The sequence below is a fragment of the Chelonia mydas genome, chromosome 14, assembly GCF_015237465.2.
Source record: "Chelonia mydas isolate rCheMyd1 chromosome 14, rCheMyd1.pri.v2, whole genome shotgun sequence".
NCBI lineage: Eukaryota > Metazoa > Chordata > Testudines > Cheloniidae > Chelonia > Chelonia mydas.
Window position 1 is genome coordinate 10358224 of NC_051254.2, and position 20532 is coordinate 10378755.

Here is a 20532-nt window from a genome sequence, read left to right on the forward strand (position 1 = left end):
TCATGCATGAATATCCCTTTTTTAAAAAAAAAAAAAATCAAACCTAACATGGGCTTTTGACATCTGTACATTTGCATCTATGGCAATTTTGATGAGTGTTCAAAAGTCAATGGGGCCAGCTCATTAGCTGGTGTAAACTGACATATCCCCTTTGCTTTCCGTGCTTCCGCCTCAATTCACACCATCAGATGCTCAATCCCATTGTTTCCAGGGCTTCAGTTAAGAAGGCTAAATTGCTAATACGGATGGAGTAAGGATGCTGGTTCATTTTTAAGCCGTCATGTATATCCATTGTCTTACCCATTTCATGTGGTCTGGTCTTCCATCTGTTGTGCTTCAGTGGCATGCCTTCTTACAGCTTGTGCAGAGTTCCCACTGGTATTATTGGGAAGTCTGAGTGTAGAAAAAGAAATGGCAGCCACTGTGGGGATGTGAGAGATTTTTACCTTTTAGTTGATCTTAGTTATTTGCTTTGCATTCAAGCCTACAAGATACACAAAGTCTAGGTGCTGCATAATGTTACTGCTAAGCATGAGACTTAGGTTGTGAACATGAAAAAACGGTCTGCCACCACGTTCCAACATTCAGGTGAAAAGTCACATTTTCTGCTCACCACAAAATTTCTGGACACATGATTGTTCACTGGTTGTTCTAGCAGAGTGTCCCTTCTCTCCCCCCCCACTCCCAAACACACTCTTGAAAAAAGGGTCTTGTAGTTAAGGCACTGGACTAGAATTAAGGAGATCTGAGTCCAATTTCCAAGTCTACCACTGACTTCCTTATGATATGTCTACACTACGAAATTAGGTCGAATTTATAGAAGTCGGTTTTTTAGAAATCGGTTTTATATATTCGAGTGTGTGTGTCCCCACAGAAAATGCTCTCAGTGCATTAACTCGGCGGAGTGCTTCCGCAGTACCGAGGCAAGCGTCGACTTCCGGAGTGTTGCACTGTGGGTAGCTATCCTACAGTTCCCGCAGTCTCCGCTGCCCACTGGAATTCTGGGTTGAGATCCCAGTGCATGATGGGGCTAAAACATTGTCACGGGTGGTTCTGGGTACATATCGTCAGGCCCCCGTTCCCTCCCTCCCTCCGTGAAAGCAGCAGCAGACAATCGTTTCGCGCCTTTTTTCTTGAATTACCTGTGCAGACGCCATACCATGGCAAGCATGGAGCCCGCTCAGGTAAAGGTCACCATATGTCTCCTGGGTGCTGGCAGACATGGTACTGCATTGCTACACACCAGAATTAAACCCATTGCCTTGTGGCAGCAGACGGTGCAATAGGACTGGTAGCCGTCATCGTCATGTCCGAGGTGCTCCTGACCACGTCGGCCAGGAGCGCCTGGGCAGACATGGGCACAGGGACTAAATTTGGAGTGACTTGACCAGGTCATTCTCTTTAGTCCTGCAGTCAGTCCTATTGAACCATCTTATGGTGAGCAGGCAGATGATACGGATTACTAGCAGTCCTACTGCACCATCTTCTGCCAAGCAGCCATGAGATGTGGATGGCTTGCAGTCCTTCTGCACCGTCTGCTGCCAGCCAAAGATGTAAAAGATAGATGGAGTGGATCAAAACAAGAAATAGACCAGATTTGTTTTGTACGCATTTGCTTCCTCCCCTCCCCCGTCTAGGGGACTCATTCCTCTAGGTCACACTGAAGTCACTCACAGAGAAGGTGCAGCGAGGTAAATCTAGCCATGTATCAATCAGAGGCCAGACCAACCTGCTTGTTCCAATAAGAACAATTACTTAGGTGCACCATTTCTTATTGGAACCTTCCGTGAAGTCCTGCCTGAAATACTCCTTGATGTAAAGCCACCCCCTTTGTTGATTTTAATTCCCTGTAAGCCAACCCTGTAAGCTATGTCGTCAGTCGCCCCTCCCTCTGTCAGAGCAACGGCAGACAATCGTTGCGCGCCTTTTTTCTGTGCGGACGCCATAGCAAGACAAGCATGGAGGCCGCTCGGCTCACTTTGGCAATTAGGAGCACATTAAACACCACACGCATTATCCAGCAGTATATGCAGCACCAGAACCTGGCAGAGCGATACCGGGTGAGGAGGCGACGTCAGCGCGGTCACGTGAGTGATCAGGACATGGACACAGATTTCTCTGAAAGCATGGGCCCTGCCAATGCATGTATCATGGTGCTAATGGGGCAGGTTCATGCTGTGGAACGCCGATTCTGGGCTCGGGAAACAAGCACAGACTGGTGGGACCGCATAGTGTTGCAGGTCTGGGACGATTCCCAGTGGCTGCGAAACTTTCACATGCGTAAGGGCACTTTCATGGAACTTTGTGACTTGCTTTCCTCTGCCCTGAAGCACATGAATACCAAGATGAGAGCAGCCCTCACAGTTGAGAAGCGAGTGGCGATAGCCCTGTGGAAGCTTGCAACGCCAGAGAGCTACCGATCAGTTGGGAATCAATTTGGAGTGGGCAAATCTACTGTGGGGGCTGCTGTGATGCAAGTAGCCCACGCAATCAAAGATCTGCTGATATCAAGGGTAGTGACCCTGGGAAATGTGCAGGTCATAGTGGATGGCTTTGCTGCAATGGGATTCCCTAACTGTCGTGGGGCCATAGACGGAACCTATATCCCTGTCTTGGCACCGAAGCACCAAGCCGGCGAGTACATAAACCGCAAGGGGTACTTTTCAATAGTGCTGCAAGCTCTGGTGGATCACAAGGGACGTTTCACCAACATCAACGTGGGATGGCCGGGAAAGGTACATGACGCTCGCATCTTCAGGAACTCTGGTCTGTTTCAAAAGCTGCAGGGAGGGACTTTATTCCCAGACCAGAAAATAACTGTTGGGGATGTTGAAATGCCTATAGTTATCCTTGGGGACCCAGCCTACCCCTTAATGCCATGGCTCATGAAGCCGTACACAGGCAGCCTGGACAGTAGTCAGGAGCTGTTCAACTAGAGGCTGAGCAAGTGCAGAATGGTGGTAGAATGTGCATTTAGATGTTTAAAGGCGCGCTGGCGCAGTTTACTGACTCGCTTAGACCTCAGCGAAACCAATATTCCCACTGTTATTACTGCTTGTTGTGTGCTCCACAATATCTGTGAGAGTAAGGGGGAGACGTTTATGGCGGGGTGGGAGGTTGAGGCAAATCGCCTGGCTGCTGGTTACGCGCAGCCAGACATCAGGGCGGTTAGAAGAGCACAGGAGGGCGCGGTACGCATCAGAGAAGCTTTGAAAACCAGGTTCATGACTGGCCAGGCTATGGTGTGAAAGTTCTGTTTGTTTCTCCTTGATGAAACTCCCTGCCCCTTGGTTCACTCTACTTCCCTGTAAGCTAACCACCCTCCCCTCCTCCCTTCGATCACCGCTTGCAGAGGCAATAAAGTCATTGTTGCTTCACATTCATGCATTCTTTATTCATTCATCACACAAATAGGGAGATGACTACCAAGGTAGCCCAGGAAGGGTGGTGGAGGAGGGAAGGAAAATGCCACACAGCACTTTAAAAGTTTACAACTTTAAAATTTATTGAATGCCAGCCTTCTGTTTTTTGGGCAATCCTCTGTGGTGGAGTGGCTGGTTGGACGGAGGCCCCCCCACCGCATTCTTGGGCGTCTGGGTGTGGAGGCTATGGAACTTGGGGAGGAGGGCGGTTGGTTACACAGGGGCTGTAGTGGCAGTCTGTGCTCCAGCTGCCTTTGCTGCAGCTCAACCATACACTGGAGCATACTGGTTTGATCCTCCAGCAGCCTCAGCATTGAATCCTGCCTCCTCTCATCACGCTGCCACCACATTTGAGCTTCAGCCCTGTCTTCAGCCCACCACTTACTCTCTTCAGCCCGCCACCTCTCCTCCCGGTCATTTTGTGCTTTCCTGCACTCTGACATTATTTGCCTCCACGCATTCGTCTGTGCTCTGTCAGTGTGGGAGGACAGCATGAGCTCAGAGAACATTTCATCATGAGTGCGGTTTTTTTTCTTTCTAATCTTCACTAGCCTCTGGGAAGGAGAAGATCCTGTGATCATTGAAACACATGCAGCTGGTGGAGAAAAAAAAAGGGACAGCGGTATTTAAAAAGACACATTTTATAAAACAGTGGCTATACTCTTTCAGGGTAAACCTTGCTGTTAACATTACATACATAGCACATGCTTTCGTTACAAGGTCGCATTTTGCCTCCCCCCACCGCGTGACTACCCCCTCAACCCTCCCCCCTCCCCATCGCTAACAGCGGGGAACATTTCTGTTCAGCCACAGGCAAACAGCCCAGAAGGAACGGGCACCTCTGAGTGTCCCCTGAAGAAAAGCACCCTATTTCAACCAGGTGACCATGAATGATATCTCACTCTCCTGAGGATAACAGAGAGGTAAAGAATGGATGTTGTTTAAACGCCAGCAAACATACACTGCAATGCTTTGTTGTACAATGATTCCCGAGTACGTGTTACTGGCCTGGAGTGGTAAAGTGTCCTACCATGAAGGACGCAATAAGGCTGCCCTCCCCAGAAACCTTTTGCAAAGGCTTTGGGAGTACATCCAGGAGAGCCGCGAATGCCAGGGCAAATTAATCCTTTCACATGCTTGCTTTTAAACCATGTATAGTATTTTAAAAGGTACACTCACTGGAGGTCCCTTCTCCGCCTGCCAGTTCCAGGAGGCAGCCTTGGGTGGGTTCGGGGGGTACTGGCTCCAGGTCCAGGGTGAGAAACAGTTCCTGGCTGTCGGGAAAACCGGTTTCTCCGCTTGCTTGCTGTGAGCTATCTACAACCTCATCATCATCACCATCATCATCATCTTCTTTGTCCCCAAAACCTGCTTCCGTGTTGCCTCCATCTCCATTGAAGGAGTCAAACAACACGGCTGGGGTAGTGGTGGCTGAACCCCCTAAAATGGCATGCAGCTCATCATAGAAGCGGCATGTTTGGGGCTCTGACCCGGAGCGGCCGTTCGCCTCTCTGGTTTTCTGGTAGGCTTGCCTCAGCTCCTTAAGTTTCACGCAGTACTGCTTCGGGTCCCCATTATGGCCTCTGTCCTTCATGCCCTGGGAGATTTTGACAAAGGTTTTGGCATTTCGAAAACTGGAACGGAGTTCTGATAGCACGGATTCCTCTCCCCATACAGTGATCAGATCCCGTACCTCCCGTTCAGTCCATGCTGGAGCTCTTTTGCGATTCTGGGACTCCATCATGGTCACCTCTGCTGATGAGCTCTGCATGGTCACCTGCAGCTTGCCACGCTGGCCAAACAGGAAATGAGATTCAAAAGTTCGCGGTTCTTTTCCTGTCTACCTGGCCAGTGCATCTGAGTTGAGAGTGCTGTCCAGAGCGGTCACAATGGAGCACTCTGGGATAGCTCCCGGAGGCCAATACCGTCGAATTGTGTCCACAGTACCCCAAATTCGACCCGGCAAGGCCGATTTAAGCGCTAATCCACTTGTCAGGGGTGGAGTAAGGAAATCGATTTTAAGAGCCCTTTAAGTCGAAATGGAGGGCTTCATCGTGTGGACGGGTGCAGGTTTACATCGATTTAACGCTGCTAAATTTGACCTAGAGTCCTAGTGTAGACCAGGGCTTTGTGACTTTGGGCAAGTCCCATAATCTCTATGTACCTCTGTTCCTCATCTGTAGAATGGGAATAATAATATTTCCTGTCTCCCACTTCTTGTCTGCCATGTTGATGTAGACTGCAAGCTCTTCATGGTAAGGACAATCTCTTATGTGTCTAGAACAATGTGACCATGATCTTGGCTTTAAAGACTAGTGTAGTACAAACAACAACATATGAGGTACAGGGTAAGGTTTCAAAAGGGCACGAGTGACTTAGGCACCTAAGCCTCACCGACTTTTGAGACATAGGCGCCTAAGTCACTTAGACAAAAAAATGTTACCCATAAGCTTTTATATTGACTATCTAAAATCTACCACCCTGCAGTACTATTGAAAAATTTCCCAAAGCCAAACCTAGAAGTTTTGACAAGCTTTAATTAGGATTAAGCTACAGACTCTCACTTCATAATCACTGACAGGCCTTGTTATTTTGATTTTTGCTGAAGTGTAAGAACCCGTTCAGCAGCTGTTCATAAATAATTTGCAAAGACATTTCTGAGTCCTATCACACAAAGGCTTCTAATAATAATGAAACAACCATCAATAACAAAAAAGAGTTTGCAGTTGCACTTTACCAGAGCATCACTAGAACTACATATAACTGACAGAACACTTAACATTTTGCTATTGTCACACTGTTTAATCATGTCCTTACAAACTACTTAGCCCTCAATACTTAATCCTGCAGTAATTTTGCTGTGATTTTTAAGAAGAATCATTAGAGGGATTGTGTGGACACTTTTTTTTTTTTTTTTGAGTAGTTGGATGGTAAAATGTATGTATGTAAAAATGTTAAAGTGGCACCTGAAACAGTGATAGTTAAATGAACTTTTCTGTTCCATATTGGTTTTTATATTGTGCTCATCACTGCAATGACTGAGCACCTCTTCTGTGTGTTGGGTGAACAAGGTAACATTTGGAATAATTACTATTTTCAACAACATGCCAAGATTTTCAAGCTGTTGACCGGGCTAAATCCAGATGTTTGTAGTTTCTTTTGACATTGACAAAGCATCTGATTGAATTGAAATTGTTTTGGTCTTGTACAATATTATTATTGTCTAATGGGTCCATTAAGCTCAGGTCTGGCATCATTAAAAATCAATAGAGACAAGGTCAGGCCCTAAACAGATAACAAGTTTTCCAATTCCCCACAGGCCTCTTTCAGAAACATCAGAAACCTCTACTTATGCAGAAGAACCCATCTTCTGCACTGTCATGGTTTGCTGAACCCCTGGCTCAAACATTCAAAGACCATATTAAAAATGCATGGAAACAATAAAATCCTGATAAAATGTATACCAATGTAGAGTCTGTAAGAGTCTTGGAAAGTAAGACTGGAGATCTGTGGGTAAATGGTGTGGAATATCCAATATTTCTAAAGGGGAATAGGGAGGACAGTGGGTAGGTGCTGGAAAGAGGAGTATAAAACTCAAGAATTGTCTATGCACAAACTTCCAAAGTCCTGTTGGCTGGGCTTCTTGGTTGGATTACATGTCCTCAGCTGTGTATCCTCTGACAGCATGGTGCAACAGGTAAGTTACATAACTGTGGTGCTTTATGGGAGATGTTGTCTGGCCAGGAAGCCTGACTCAGTGAGACACAAGGGGACTCGGCCCTCAAGATACAATTCCCGTCAGACACTTTGGGCAGATGCAGTCTGATGTTGAACTAACTCAAAATGAAATAGTTCAATTCAATTCAACAAACTGAAATGTTCCAATCTAGGAATGTTGAAATGTCTCATTTTATTCAAAAATGTCAAAACTTTTCTGAATTAAAATTTCAAACTATTCTGTGAAATTTTTTTGATATTTTAACTTTTTGTCCAAATCAGGAGGAAAATAAATGTCAAAGTCTGAGAATTTCCCAGGGGTTGAAAAATCCAGTTCTCAGCTTTACGTTTAAACCAAAATCAGAGAGTGCCAATGCATCCTCTTACACTAGCTAAAAAAAAAAAATCAAACTTCAGACTAACTCAGTGCAACTCTGCATGCAAACCAGCCCTCAGCATTTCTTCTTCTGCTGTTTCAGCATAGAAAATAATGCCAGAGTAAAAAGAAAAGGAGTACTTCTGGCACCTTAGAGACTAACCAATTTATTTGAGCATAAGCTTTCGTGAGCTACAGCTCACTTCATCGGATGCATACTGTGGAAAGTACAGAAGACGTTTTTATACACACAAACCATGAAAAAATGGGTGATTATCACTACAAAAGGTTTTCTCTCCCCCCACCCCACTCTCCTGCTGGTAATAGCTTATGTAAAGTGATCACTCTCCTTACAATGTGTATGATAATCAAGGTGGGCCATTTCCAGCACAAATCCAGGTTTTCTACCCCCCCCCCCAAAAAAACCCCCCACTCTCCTGTTGGTAATAGCTTATCTAAAGTGATGCAATTAACTTAGGCTTGAATAGAGACTGGGAGTAGCTAAGTCATTATGCAAGGTAACCTATTTCCCCTTGTTTTTTCCTACCCGCCCCCCCCCCGACGTTCTTGTTAAACCCTGGATTTGTGCTGGAAATGGCCCACCTTGATTATCATACACATTGTAAGGAGAGTCATCACTTTAGATAAGCTATTACCAACAGGACAGTGGGTTTGTGTGTGTGTTGGGGGGGGGGGGAGAGAAAACCTGGATTTGTGCTGGAAATGGCCCACCTTGATTATCATACATATTGTAAGGAGAGTGATCACTTTACATAAGCTATTACCAGCAGGAGAGTGGGGTGGGGGGAGAGAAAACCTTTTGTAGTGATAATCACCCATTTTTTCATGGTTTGTGTGTATAAAAACATCTTCTGTACTTTCCACAGTATGCATCCGATGAAGTGAGCTGTAGCTCACGAAAGCTTATGCTCAAATAAATTGGTTAGTCTCTAAGGTGCCACAAGTACTCTTTTTCTTTTTGCAAATACAGACTAACACGGCTGTTACTCTGAAAATGCCAGAGTAGCAATTCTAGCCAGGCTTTGTACATTTATGAGCACTGGAAATGTATTTGAAAGGAGGTGTTTTATGCAATCATTGGGTAGATTTTCACTCCATAATAATCTGATCCACAAATTCAACACCTTGGCTGAATGATCATTTTATGTTTCCTATAATACCCTAGCTTTTTAGTGAATAACATTAGGAGAAATGAATTTCTAATAGTGCATAGACTTTGATCTTTAATTATCACAATGTGTTTTTAAAAAGGCTCACATTGGAACAGAGTCTCAGACAAAGTCCAGGAAGATTGGAAACATTCTTGATCTCCAACTGTATTGGTTTCTATTATTGTGAAGTATAAAGTGTTTCTTCCTTCCCCCGCCCCCCATCAGTAGTATCCATTATTTTCTTTACCAGTCAAAGAACAAATATTCTTTGTTTGCAATAAATCTAATCACCTAATAGAAATTCGTAGTCATGTTTTTCTCATCTTGCAGCACTATTTAGTCTTTTAGGAAGATGTTTGCAGAGTTTTTGGACCCTGTATAATTTAAGAACCTTCTGACCAAGAGGAATTTAATATTATGCATATGAATAATACACATTCATACATTGGACTGCCATAGCACCCTCCATCAAAGGCTCTCAAAGAACATTACAACCTTAATTGAGCCTCACAACACTCTTGTATGGTAGAAACGTGTTATCTCCATCTTACAGTTGGGAACCTGAGTCTCCCAGGATAAGTGACTTGTCCATGGTAACAGAGCAAGTCTTGGACTGGTATTAAAATGTCAGAGTGACATTCTTTCAGGACTGAAAAGATGTTTGTGGCTGTTATGGATTTCCCTTTCAAGTAAGCTGGAAATCTACCAAGTCTCCAAACCTAGGCAGATGACTGGAAAATTGAAGGGGTAGGAAAGGACAGAGTCTTGTCTGCAAAAGTTCTTCAAATAAATCTTACATAAATATCCTTACATATCAGCATATGTTAGAGTAGGTTGAGGGCTGCTCTAATTTATGCCAACTGCTTATGGTCTTTATGAGACCATGGTTAAGGACCAGGGTAGAGTGGGCACACACTGCCCCACCACCTCAAATCCCCTCACACCCCTTTTGCCCCTTAAGTCAGGATGTGTGGGGGCAGCTGGTGTCAGAGCCAGCCACACCACTGTACACCATCTCAGAGCTCCCATATGTGGGTGGAATTCTCAGTTGGCCACTTAGGACCATGTTCTACAACTTTGTGCCTTCTGTACAGTACAGAGAGGCCGGAACAGAATCTTGGTCACACTTACTCACTTGCACACCATGGAGGGGTACCTGCTCCAAAGCATGGTTGAGTCACACAATGAGAAATACACCGGAGCTTTACTTCTGCTATCCTTCCTGTAGTTTCCTGGTCCAACAACTCAGTAGGAGTCTTCCACTGATTTCAGCGAGCTTTAGATCAGATTCTTGGACTTCACTATAAGACTTCTATTTCCATGGCTAATCGATCAGGCACTTTTCATGAGCACTACATTAATTTTAGATTTTAAAAGGGGGAGGGGAGGAAAGCCCAGTGTATTAATTGTGTCCTTCAGGCTTTATTTTATTCTGGATAATTTCAATATTGGTTCACACTATCACGAAACACTTGCTAGAGTAAAATGTACCAGAGCTCCATGCTGCTGCACACTGCCTTTTAATGTGAAACAGACTCTGAAATGCAATGGCTAAGATACCCTTTTTAAAGATACACTCATGACTAATGAGTCTTTGATCAGTTTTTACTATTTGACAGCTCTGAATATAAGAGTGCTCCAAAGATTGAATAATGAATATCTATGCAATCTCAATTCAAGCCACAGTTAAACCTTTCCCCTTCTTGGAGATTCATAACTATAACAAGCATCATATCTCCACACTTAGAAACTATATTCTGGCAGACACTCATTTTGGGTGATCCTTCATAGCAATGGGATTTGCTAATGTTTCTCTCTCTCTCTCTCTAGTATTTTATTTCACAGTTTTTGGTTTTGACTCTTTGGAAGGAGCAAAAAACTGGTATTTTGCCAACAGGTTCGGTTTCATCAGCAGAGATAATTTTATTTTAAAATCACTGTGAAGGCAGAAATTTAATGTGTTCTAATTAGAGCCGAGTGAATAATTGATTTTTTGGGTTGGGGGGCTGAACCAAAGAATTTGAAAAAAAATTGCTTTGTTTCAAACTGATTTTTTTTCCCCTTGACAAAATGGAAAATTGGAAAAAAAATATTTGGATCTAAACAAAACTGTTGTTCCAACTTGACATTTTCTAAACAGTTCATTTTGACATTTCTCAAAATTTTGGTTTTAGGGGTTTTTTGGCTGAAACTTTTCACCGAATTTGACCTGAATTCACAAACAGTTTTGACTCCCTGAAAACTAAATTTTTCAGCAAATTTACTATTTGCCCCCAAATTTTCACCCAGTTCCAGTTCTAATATTATTTCAACTGCTCACAGTTTCTCCTTGAAGATAAAAATATAGTCAAACAGTTAAAAGCTAAAGTCCTGAAACGTTGCTGCTACGTTCCTGGAAAAACAACCAATATTGGAATGTTCCTTTGTTTTTCCCTATGGTCCTGCCCACAGTAGGACATGATTCGGAGAGCAGTTTAAGCTGTATTTGTGGGCCAGGATAAATATGTTCGGAAATGATCCAGAAACCATTGTCAATATCTGCTCATAGGTACAGATCCTGATTCCATCTCATTTAATGCTGCTTTGACATGGGTTCTCCCCATCCTGTGGCTACGTAGGCAGGAAGGAGAGGAACAGGAGGGAAGCCTAGGAGAGCTTCTGTAACCACAGCCACCTCCCTCCCATTCCCACCCTCCCAAGCAGGTTTGGCACGGAGCACAGATCAGCTAAACCCAAGGATCTGGCACTTAGTGTAGACAAGGCCAGAATCCATAGTTAGAAGATGTTGGCAACAGGCATTGTTTGCCTCAAATTTCCCACTGGCACAGCTGTGCAATTCCACCGGTGAGACCACCAGTGCGTCTTAATACAGAAAGGGTTCACCGCTGATTTAAGCTCTTTGTTGTCTAACAGTGCTTAGAGTAGATCTACAAGACATGGTGCTCAAAACTCTGCCCACCACCAGTACCTTGTGTACACTAGTGGTCCCTCTATTGCGATCACACATGGAATTGCACTGCCGGCAGCGGAGGTGGGGATTTTTAGCAAGAATTTCCTAGCCTGCGGAAGGCTCTCTTCACACATAATGACTAGAAACTTACAGGGTCTCCCTGAGTTCATTGGAGTTGGACTGGTGCAATGCAAAAGAGAATCAGGAACAACTAAAAGAAATAAATTAAAAATCTTAGGATTCTTGAGCACAACAATGTATCAAATTTGCCTATTATGTAGCTGCACAATCACATTATACTTAGGAACCTGCTTATATTTACTATAAACATCTGAAAATGAAGCTCGGCAATTAACTCCCAAAAACATTTACAAAATTGTTTGCTTAAAGCCAGTTCCACAGTCCCTACATTTTCATCATGCAGCTAAAATAATATGTAGCACAAAAGGAAATTGTAGGCTGCAGAGCGTCTCTTCAGCTAGCTCACTGGTGAGCTTCCACTGTGATTTTTTCCAGAGTTGAAGACGATTGTGGGTTCACTGCTGAGGTTACAAATACGTTCAACTGCTGCAGAGTGGATGCATAAGATAGAATCAAAGGCTTGAAAGCAGTGTCTTAATCATGAAGCTCTCCCCCCAGTCTATTAAACAAATAACAGTCAGATCCAGTAGGCAGTTTGAAAGCATGCTCTATAATTCTGTTTAAGACAGTATGGAAGAGGAATAAATAGGAGTTTATAACTGGAAAGAGCCTGCTGTAGTTTAATTGGGCTGGGCCAGTAAATTTTAGGTGCATTCCAGAATCTTTGAAAATCCTAAATCTTACTGACATGCAGCAAAGAAGTGCAGCAGAAAGACAGATGCACAAACTGGCTATTAAGATGTCCTTTGCATAGAAATGTAAATTCTCAGGACCAAATTCTCTGTTGCTGAAAATCCACGCATCTTCACTGAAGTCATTGGCATTCCTCAGCTAGTTTAAATTGGTGTCTCTGGCCCAAAACATGGCATTCCGCTATTCATTAACTTTGCCCCACTGTGCCTCTCCCCTCACCCCAGCCCTTCCCCGTTCATTGGGCGCACATCTGCTTTCATCTATACTGTTCATTCCCAAGTTCCAAAATAACAGTTTTAGAATTGTGTAGCGTTGGCCAGAAACTGAAATTCCTGTTCTGTGGGAAATTGTGAAATTATAAAAATAATGTCCTAAAATGGAACAACACAAAACCATTTCCTGAGGAACAGGGATGCCAAAATTTTGTTTTGTGAAAGTTGAAACATTTGGTTTCAACTTTTGTAAAATATTCCCAAGGCTCCCTGGGCTGCCCAGAACCCTGTCAGCCCACCAAGTGGAGAGCCGCAAAGCTCAGAGGCAGTCTGCAGGTTAGGGTGCCCCAAAGCTGGGAATCCTGGAAGTCCAGGTGCCAGAGCAGCCTGTCTGGTGGGCTGCCCCAGAGCCAGCAGTATGGAAGCTATGGAGAGTGCGGAGAGCTGGGAGCATGGGCTCCCTAGCAGCCCCCCAGGAAGGCTGCTGAGGAGCTGGGTGGGAAAGCTGTCAGGAAACCAGGCCTGGAAACATGTCTGCCTAGTTTCCATCAGAATTTCATCAAAATCATCACATTCCCGCAGAACATTTTGGTTTTGACAAATTGGCCCGTGGCATTGGATAATTGTTCCATCCAGCTCTAATCTTGTGACTAAAGCCCTAGGAGAAATAGTTGTCAGAATAGAAACTATTCTAGACCTTTGGCATGATAACTATTATAGAATTTGGGGTGACAACAGATGGCAGCTCCCCTACCTAACAGATATGGTTAAACTCAGTTCATTAGGGTTTGTAAAGCACTTTGAGATCCTGGGACAGAAGATGTGAAATATATCAAATTATATAAATTACAGGCATCCTTTGCAAGGACTACAAATAAGTTACTGCACTGTACTGAGATAAGCATACAGACCTAATTTAATAGGTCTTTCTGTCCCTAATTGTCCTTTCCCCACAGCTGCTAAAATTCAGTATTTTCCTCTGGTCTCTGCTCACTAAGGGGATGCAGATTCCTTGACTAAAAGCCAGGCTGCTCCTCAGTGGTGACTTATTCAGGTGGGATCTGACCAGGTTTGGGCCCTGTTGTTTCATTCTTTCAATTGGCTAGAACTTGCTTTAGAATGTGGCCTGTAAAGGGACAATTTCACTTCCAAAGAACGTTTTGGCTATCCAAGGAATTTGCTGGATTTCAAAGGGGACACATTCACTCCTGTCACAAGCAAATATAGCTCTGTGGGCTCAATCCTCGGAGGAATTGAGTTTATGCTCAGCACAGCTGAGGAAAACAGGCTGAGCCAAGGACCTGCATTTCCATTCTTCTAATTCAGGGCCAGCCAGGAAATGAAGTGGCACCATCTCATTTAAAGCAGCCCAAGTTCTTGCTGCAAAGGCAATAAGGACCGGCTGAGCCAACCAGGATCAGGCCCCGAATACACCATCAAAGGAGCCGAGGCGTGGAGTAGGGGGATATGAAATGGTTGCACCAGATATGTGCCATCTGACAATTCCTCTGTGTCGGGGGAATAGCTGGTTGTCCCTTTAGGCCAACTTACTTGTTGCTTTGCATTGCTTAGTCAATACAAAGTGGCTGGAGCCAGGGTCAAGTAATTAATCCACTGAGCTCTATGAAAACGCACTTACTTATGCCAGTGATGGTGCATTGATTTTAGTAGTAGAGCTGAATGGACAATTGATTTTTTTGTTCAGAGACTGAACCGAAAAATCAAAATCATTTCGGAGCAAACAGAATATTTCATCTGATCCAAAACATAACAAAAAATTAATTTCATGTTGTTTAGTTAGAGTGCTTTTTATCTTTTTAAAAAAAATCTAGCTAAATTTCTAAAGGAAACATTCTTTTGACATGAAAAGTCAAAACATTTAGTTTTTAAAATGATAAAATGAAACTTTTTGACTTAAAAAGTCCTCATTTTTTTGGTCTGAAACTATTTGCCGAATTCAACTCAGATTCGCAAATTGTTTCAATTGACACCAAACTGCATTTTTTAAGAGAATAAACTATTTGTCCAAAAAGTCACTCAGTTTTATTTAATAGGGATGCACACAGAAACACACACATGTACACACAAGCACTTACACCAGAAGTGAATTTATCCCCAGAGAGCAGGATGATTTCATGGCCCCTTGTAACTTATTTTACAGAGTTGGGAACCCAGAGAGCTTTCATGTTCTATAGTTTTATTAAAAGATGAAGATTTCCATCTCATTTCTCATCTTCATTTACAGTAAACCAGATCTCCTCACCCCCTTCCATTCTCACAGGGTTATTCACTGCCTGCCTGAAATATAAACTCATCTAATAGCTGAGAAATTACTAACCCTGTGGTCCTACAAAGTTGCTGATTCTTTAGAAAATTTACCGCCAAGTAATTTTCCTTCGTGCGGGCTCTTAATCTGATCTTCTACTTGAAGTGTTATGGAAAATACAGAATTTCTCATTATAAATATAGCAATTAATTGTAATTAATTCACTCAAAGTTAAATCTTTGCTTTAATCATCTTAGACGATGACTAGGGGGAAGAAGACTCTGACCTGACTTGTGCATATATGGCAGTGATTGGCTAAAGGAGATGTGGAGAAACTCTGCCTTCTGGATGCTGTATAAGTAGGTAGGTAGATATATAGGATTACAGATAGATAGTCTTATAGTTAAGGGACTGGCTTGGGACTCAGGAGACCTGGACTCAATTCCTGATTGCTACAGATTTCCCTTGTGACTGTGGGCAAGTTGCTTAATATCTGCATGCCTCAGTTCCTCCTCTGTGAAAAGGAGATATCAATTCTTCCTACCCTTTTTTTAAAATGGTCTCTTGTAAATTTTTCAAGGTAAGGATTATCCTTTACTGTGTGTCCGTACAGATCCTAGCACAATGGGGCCTCAACTCTGTTTGGTGCTACTGAAATACAAATATAGAACAATAATAATAATATCCCATAGACAGTCATCTAATCACAGATGCTCTGGAATAGATTGGTGCAAAACTCTCTTTCTTGGAAATACTGACAAAGGATTTTGCCCCACCGAAGATAAAAAAAAAACACTATTGCCCAACACTCAGATATACAGATTTTCTGGGGCTACCATGCCGTGCTATAAGGACAGTCTCTTGGATACCAATAGAATTCTCCAGGTGCACCTGCTCCAAGCCCACTTGGGCCTCCAGACAACATCTACAATCCTACTTTTCTGCTGCAGTTAAGAGCACACTAAGATCAGAAATTTTACCACCAGAGCCATGCCGCCACTAAGTTTTGGTCTGGGATGAGGTAACTTTGTAACTGTGTGATCAGGATGCAGATCACTAGCCACATTGCTTTCCAGCAGTTGTGTCCATAATATAGCAGTGGTGCTCACTAACATTACAGATGGATCTGAGTTGCAACATTCAATTCCCACAGAGTTGACGGAAGGGTGGGGTGGGGAGGTTTCAGAACTAAGGTTTTGGTTGACCCTATTCTGAAGAAATGGGCCCACTTATTTTGAGTCTTTCTCCTTCCTCCAAAACTTATGGGGAGTTGAGATTTAGAGTCTTGGCTTAGAATCATTTTTAATATTACTTTGCCCTCCTATTGAGTCTTCCATTCAATAACCTCAGTGAATTAATGCAACCTCCAGCATCCCCTTTGATGGTTACATAGAGCTGAATTCATCCATCCATGCAGCAGCCACTTCTGAAGTAGGGTACAGCAACAGGGCCCAGCAACAGGGGACAACAGGTTTAGGATGGGACATGAAGGAGAATTCCACATCCATTGAAACTGCAGGAGGAATTTACGTACATATAACGTAATTACCTAATCTGGAATTTGGCCAGGACACCAGGGCTATGAAAAGAGATATGGAATCTTTAATGACCCGAAATAGTCAGCACTAGAGCTGGTCAGAAAAACTTCAGTGGAGCCATATCCTGTCATAACATGCAGTTTAATAGAAATCTAAATGCTTTGTGAAATCCGGTAGATTTTGTCAGATTTTCTTTTTGGAAAAAACTCAGAGTAAAAAAAGTTCTGAAGATGTCAAAACATCTTGTTTCGACATTTTCAGAATGAAATATTTCTATCTGAAACAACTATGTTTTGATTTTTAAAAATGCATATGACATTTTATACTATAATACAGCACAATTTAAAAAGCCAAAATCTAAACAAAATGTTTGGATTTTGTCAACGTTTCCATTGTGGAGAATTTCAATATTTTGGGGGTTTGTTCCAATTCATATCAATGCCAGATTTTGGAATCTCAAAATCCTCTGCAGTACTTCTGTCCTCTGCAAAAGCTCTAATCATGACTGTAGTTTTATTCTTGTGTAAAAGATGGCACATCCAGAAGAACAGTGTTCCCTTGTCCATTGCTAGGGACACTGAGTGAACACTGACTCAAGAGAGAAGAGTATCACCTACTGAATCACCAATCCCATTTCTGCAGCAACCATGTGTTTCTTCAGTCTCCCATCCAAGCATTGATCATGCTTACTTAACGTGCTGGATCTGATAGCATGCTCTCTCTAGATAAAGGAGGATTAGCATTAAAAACTAAATCATCATGCATTCAAGGCCAAACATGCTTTGGATGTGATAGACTGTAGGATTTTTGCCCATGGTCCATTTGCAGAACTCCCAGTTCACAGATCAAAGACTGCACATAGCCCTTTATTTGTGAAATATCAGAAGAATATAAATAAGGAGAATATTGAAGACAGGGGTGGGGAAAAGAAAGACATGAATGGTTCTGAGTCTTGAAGACAGGGTAATTATTCTATTCAATTATGCATTTCAATCCCATCTGACTGTCATTAACAATGTGTTCTTTTTGGATAAATATACAGCCCAGCACAAAACTTCCACTGTGTTTTTTTCTTAATTATCCATCATCCTACCAAATGCAATTAATAACTCCCCACTAAAATGTAGCAAATGGGTTAATGAATATTTGACGCTAATGAACATTGTTACTAAAATTGTTAACTTGAGGCAACGAAAAACTCTTTTCAGAATTTTCTCAGAAGTGCTGAACACCAATATTGAATACCGTGTATAATCCTAACAGCTACATTCTCAAATCTTAATGCGGGGTTTGGCTGTATGGATATCAGAGCAAACCATGCAACTAAAAGTCTAGGACAATACTTTGAAAATTAGTGGTTACAGGAAGGGGTGGGCCAAAGCACTCCATAGAGGTGTTTTTATTGATGGAGCACTGGATTTTCAATGAAGCAAAAATTTATGTGGTAAATATTTGCTTCCTTAAATAGTTTATTTTTTTTGTGGGAAAAGTGAAAATCTCCATCTAAAAGGCAGTTTTCAGTCATTTTTTGCCTGTTTTTGGCAGTTTTAGGCCTAAATATTTTTAGATGCCAAAAACTGAGCTGGTTTTCAGGGGGAGAGAAATATTTTCCAAGCTGCTCTAGGCACAGGCTGTCTTCTTTAAAGCTTCCTATTCAATCAACTTAAAAGTGCAGATTGCACTTGCGAAGGTCTTGGGCTCGGGCCTTTTCTTAATATTTCCCATTGTTTCTCCTTCTGGGTGGTAACAAAGGTGAGATCTCTAGTGCACAAAGCAAATCTTTTATTTTAATCAACATGGGCAACATTTTCAAAAGTGCCTAAATCCCATTTTGAAAAGTGTCTAAGACACCTAGGCTCCCAAGTTCCATTGACTTTCAATGAGACCTAGGCTCTCAAGTGTCAAAGACACTTCTGAAAATGGGACATAGGCTCCAAAGTCATTGAGGTACTTTTGAAAATTTTACCCCATGTCTTGTAAACCTGCTGTGAACAGGGTTAAAAAAACCATGGGGGTTGAAATGCCAGTGTCCAGTCTACACTAGTACTCTGAACATTGCTATCACCAGTGGAGTTGCATGAGTGGGAAATTTTAAGTGTGTAGACATGGCCTTGGAGACTGTGGTTCCGTTTAAACTTAGGACCTGTGGGCAGTGGCACAGAAAGCTTACCCCCACACTGATCAACCAATATAGTATTGTCCTATTCTTCAGTGGCCACTTAGAGTGAATGGAGTATATAAATCTCCATAACTACCCAGCCCTTAACGTTTCTGCCAACAGAGGGTGACCATTATGATGCCAGTTGTGATGAACAGCTCTCCAGTAGGAACTGGACTGAGGCCATCAATTCATTTCACAACACTCAGGTTACTGGGACCATCTTAATTCAAGGGACTAAGTTCCTATCCCAATATGCAGTGGTCTCAGTATCAGATTTGGGATGAATTCTCTGGGGACGTTTATTTTGCCAAAGTCCTGGTCAGGATCTAGAGGCAATATCCCCAAGTCACCATTAAAAAACATCAATAGTGTGTTTCACCTGCCATATATTGAGAAGACACAGGCAAGTAAATCATGCTATTTCCAAGGCATTCATTTGAATTGTACATGAAGGTACAGGGCAAGCTTTCTGCTGCATGAGCAGCCTCCATAAGAATACTGTTCTATGAATCACTGTATTTCCCTACAGCACCTCAGTGAGCTACGGCAAAATACAGGCAAACGTTTCAATAGTAAATGAACTCAGGCTACATGATTCCCCCGTTCTTACAACATCCGCACCAATTTCTGAAACATGCAAAGATCCAAGTGGACATAGTACAGCCATCAATACGGCTCCCCGTAATTACTGCAACGAGGGGCAGTGCTGCATCTGTTTTTATGGCACATCTGAGACTGAATTTATAGTGTTATGGACTATTTTTGTTTTGGCCGATTTTTCAGGGGGTGGGCAGGGAGGTGTAAAAGAGGGTGAATGTGGGTTTGCACTTCCTGAAAGTTGAGAATAAATGACTTTCTAGAAGTGCAAACCCACATTCACCTTCTTTTACACCTCCCTGCCCACCCCCTGAAGGACCAGCCAAAACAAAAATTGTCCATAACACTATAAATTCAATCTCAGGTATGCCATAAAAACAGGTATATTTGCTCCATGCTGCCAGTTTCCTGGTTGGGTTAGCTTAGCTGCATTCACACCGATATTAAACGAAATTAACCCATACTTCCATAGTCTTGGCAGTTGCTGAGAACAGTGAAGATGTCGCTAACCTTACAGACAGAGACAATGAATAAGAGCCTCCCTGAATGCTACACTTATTTGTCTTTGGGTTGCATGAAAATCAATTGATCCAAAATCCTTTACAAGCACCTTGCTACTAAGCACCTGTGTGATCAATATGTCTGTAGACACTTGTCAGGCAAAATGACAGGGAATTTTCTGCCCCTGCAAAGATTTTAAAATCCATTCTTTGTATAGTTTCAGCCACATATTTAGAGAATAGATAAGAAAGCATATGCCTAACACTTCACATTTGATGAACATTATTTAGGGAAACGCAAGTTTTGCTCTTCCTCTCTGCGTTTATTTCTAGATGAGGTTTTCACCTCCCAGTCTTCTCATCTTAAAAGGAAAAGAAACCAGATTTAAAAATCATGGAAGGATACTCACATGCAGTGGCTTCAGCTTGTCTTTCCCTCTTGCCAGTCTACTCAGTGGTTTTTGCTTCTGGTACTCTTTGGGCTTCAGCTGAAACAAACCTTCTTCGACAGAAATGCTTTTCCTCCAGGCTGCTTTGTCTGAGATTCCCAGATGAACGCAGACTCTTATGCCATTATTGGAGTTCTGTTGCTCCCCTAAAGCAGGCAAAGCTTTGGGTCTGTCATCTTCCACTTGCTGAGCTTGTGCTGGAAGAAACAACACACAAGAAACTGACAACTGATACCATCTGAATACCCAGGGGACAGCAACCTGAGATGAAGAGGTAACACATTAGATTGCTGCAGGACGGCACAGTGTATCATCTGTCTCCCATTGGCATTCTGAAC

The 20532-nt window shown here is 42.7% G+C and overlaps 1 long non-coding RNA gene across 1 annotated transcript in view; it reads right to left on the minus strand.

Annotated features, from left to right (window-relative positions):
- The window catches only part of LOC122462938, a 92830-nt gene that overhangs the window by 14314 nt on the left and 57984 nt on the right, over nt 1-20532 (minus strand). Inside the window, exon 2 of the long non-coding RNA XR_006285835.1 lies at nt 20156-20391. This is a non-coding gene — a long non-coding RNA (uncharacterized LOC122462938). The remainder of the gene's footprint in view (nt 1-20155; nt 20392-20532) is intronic.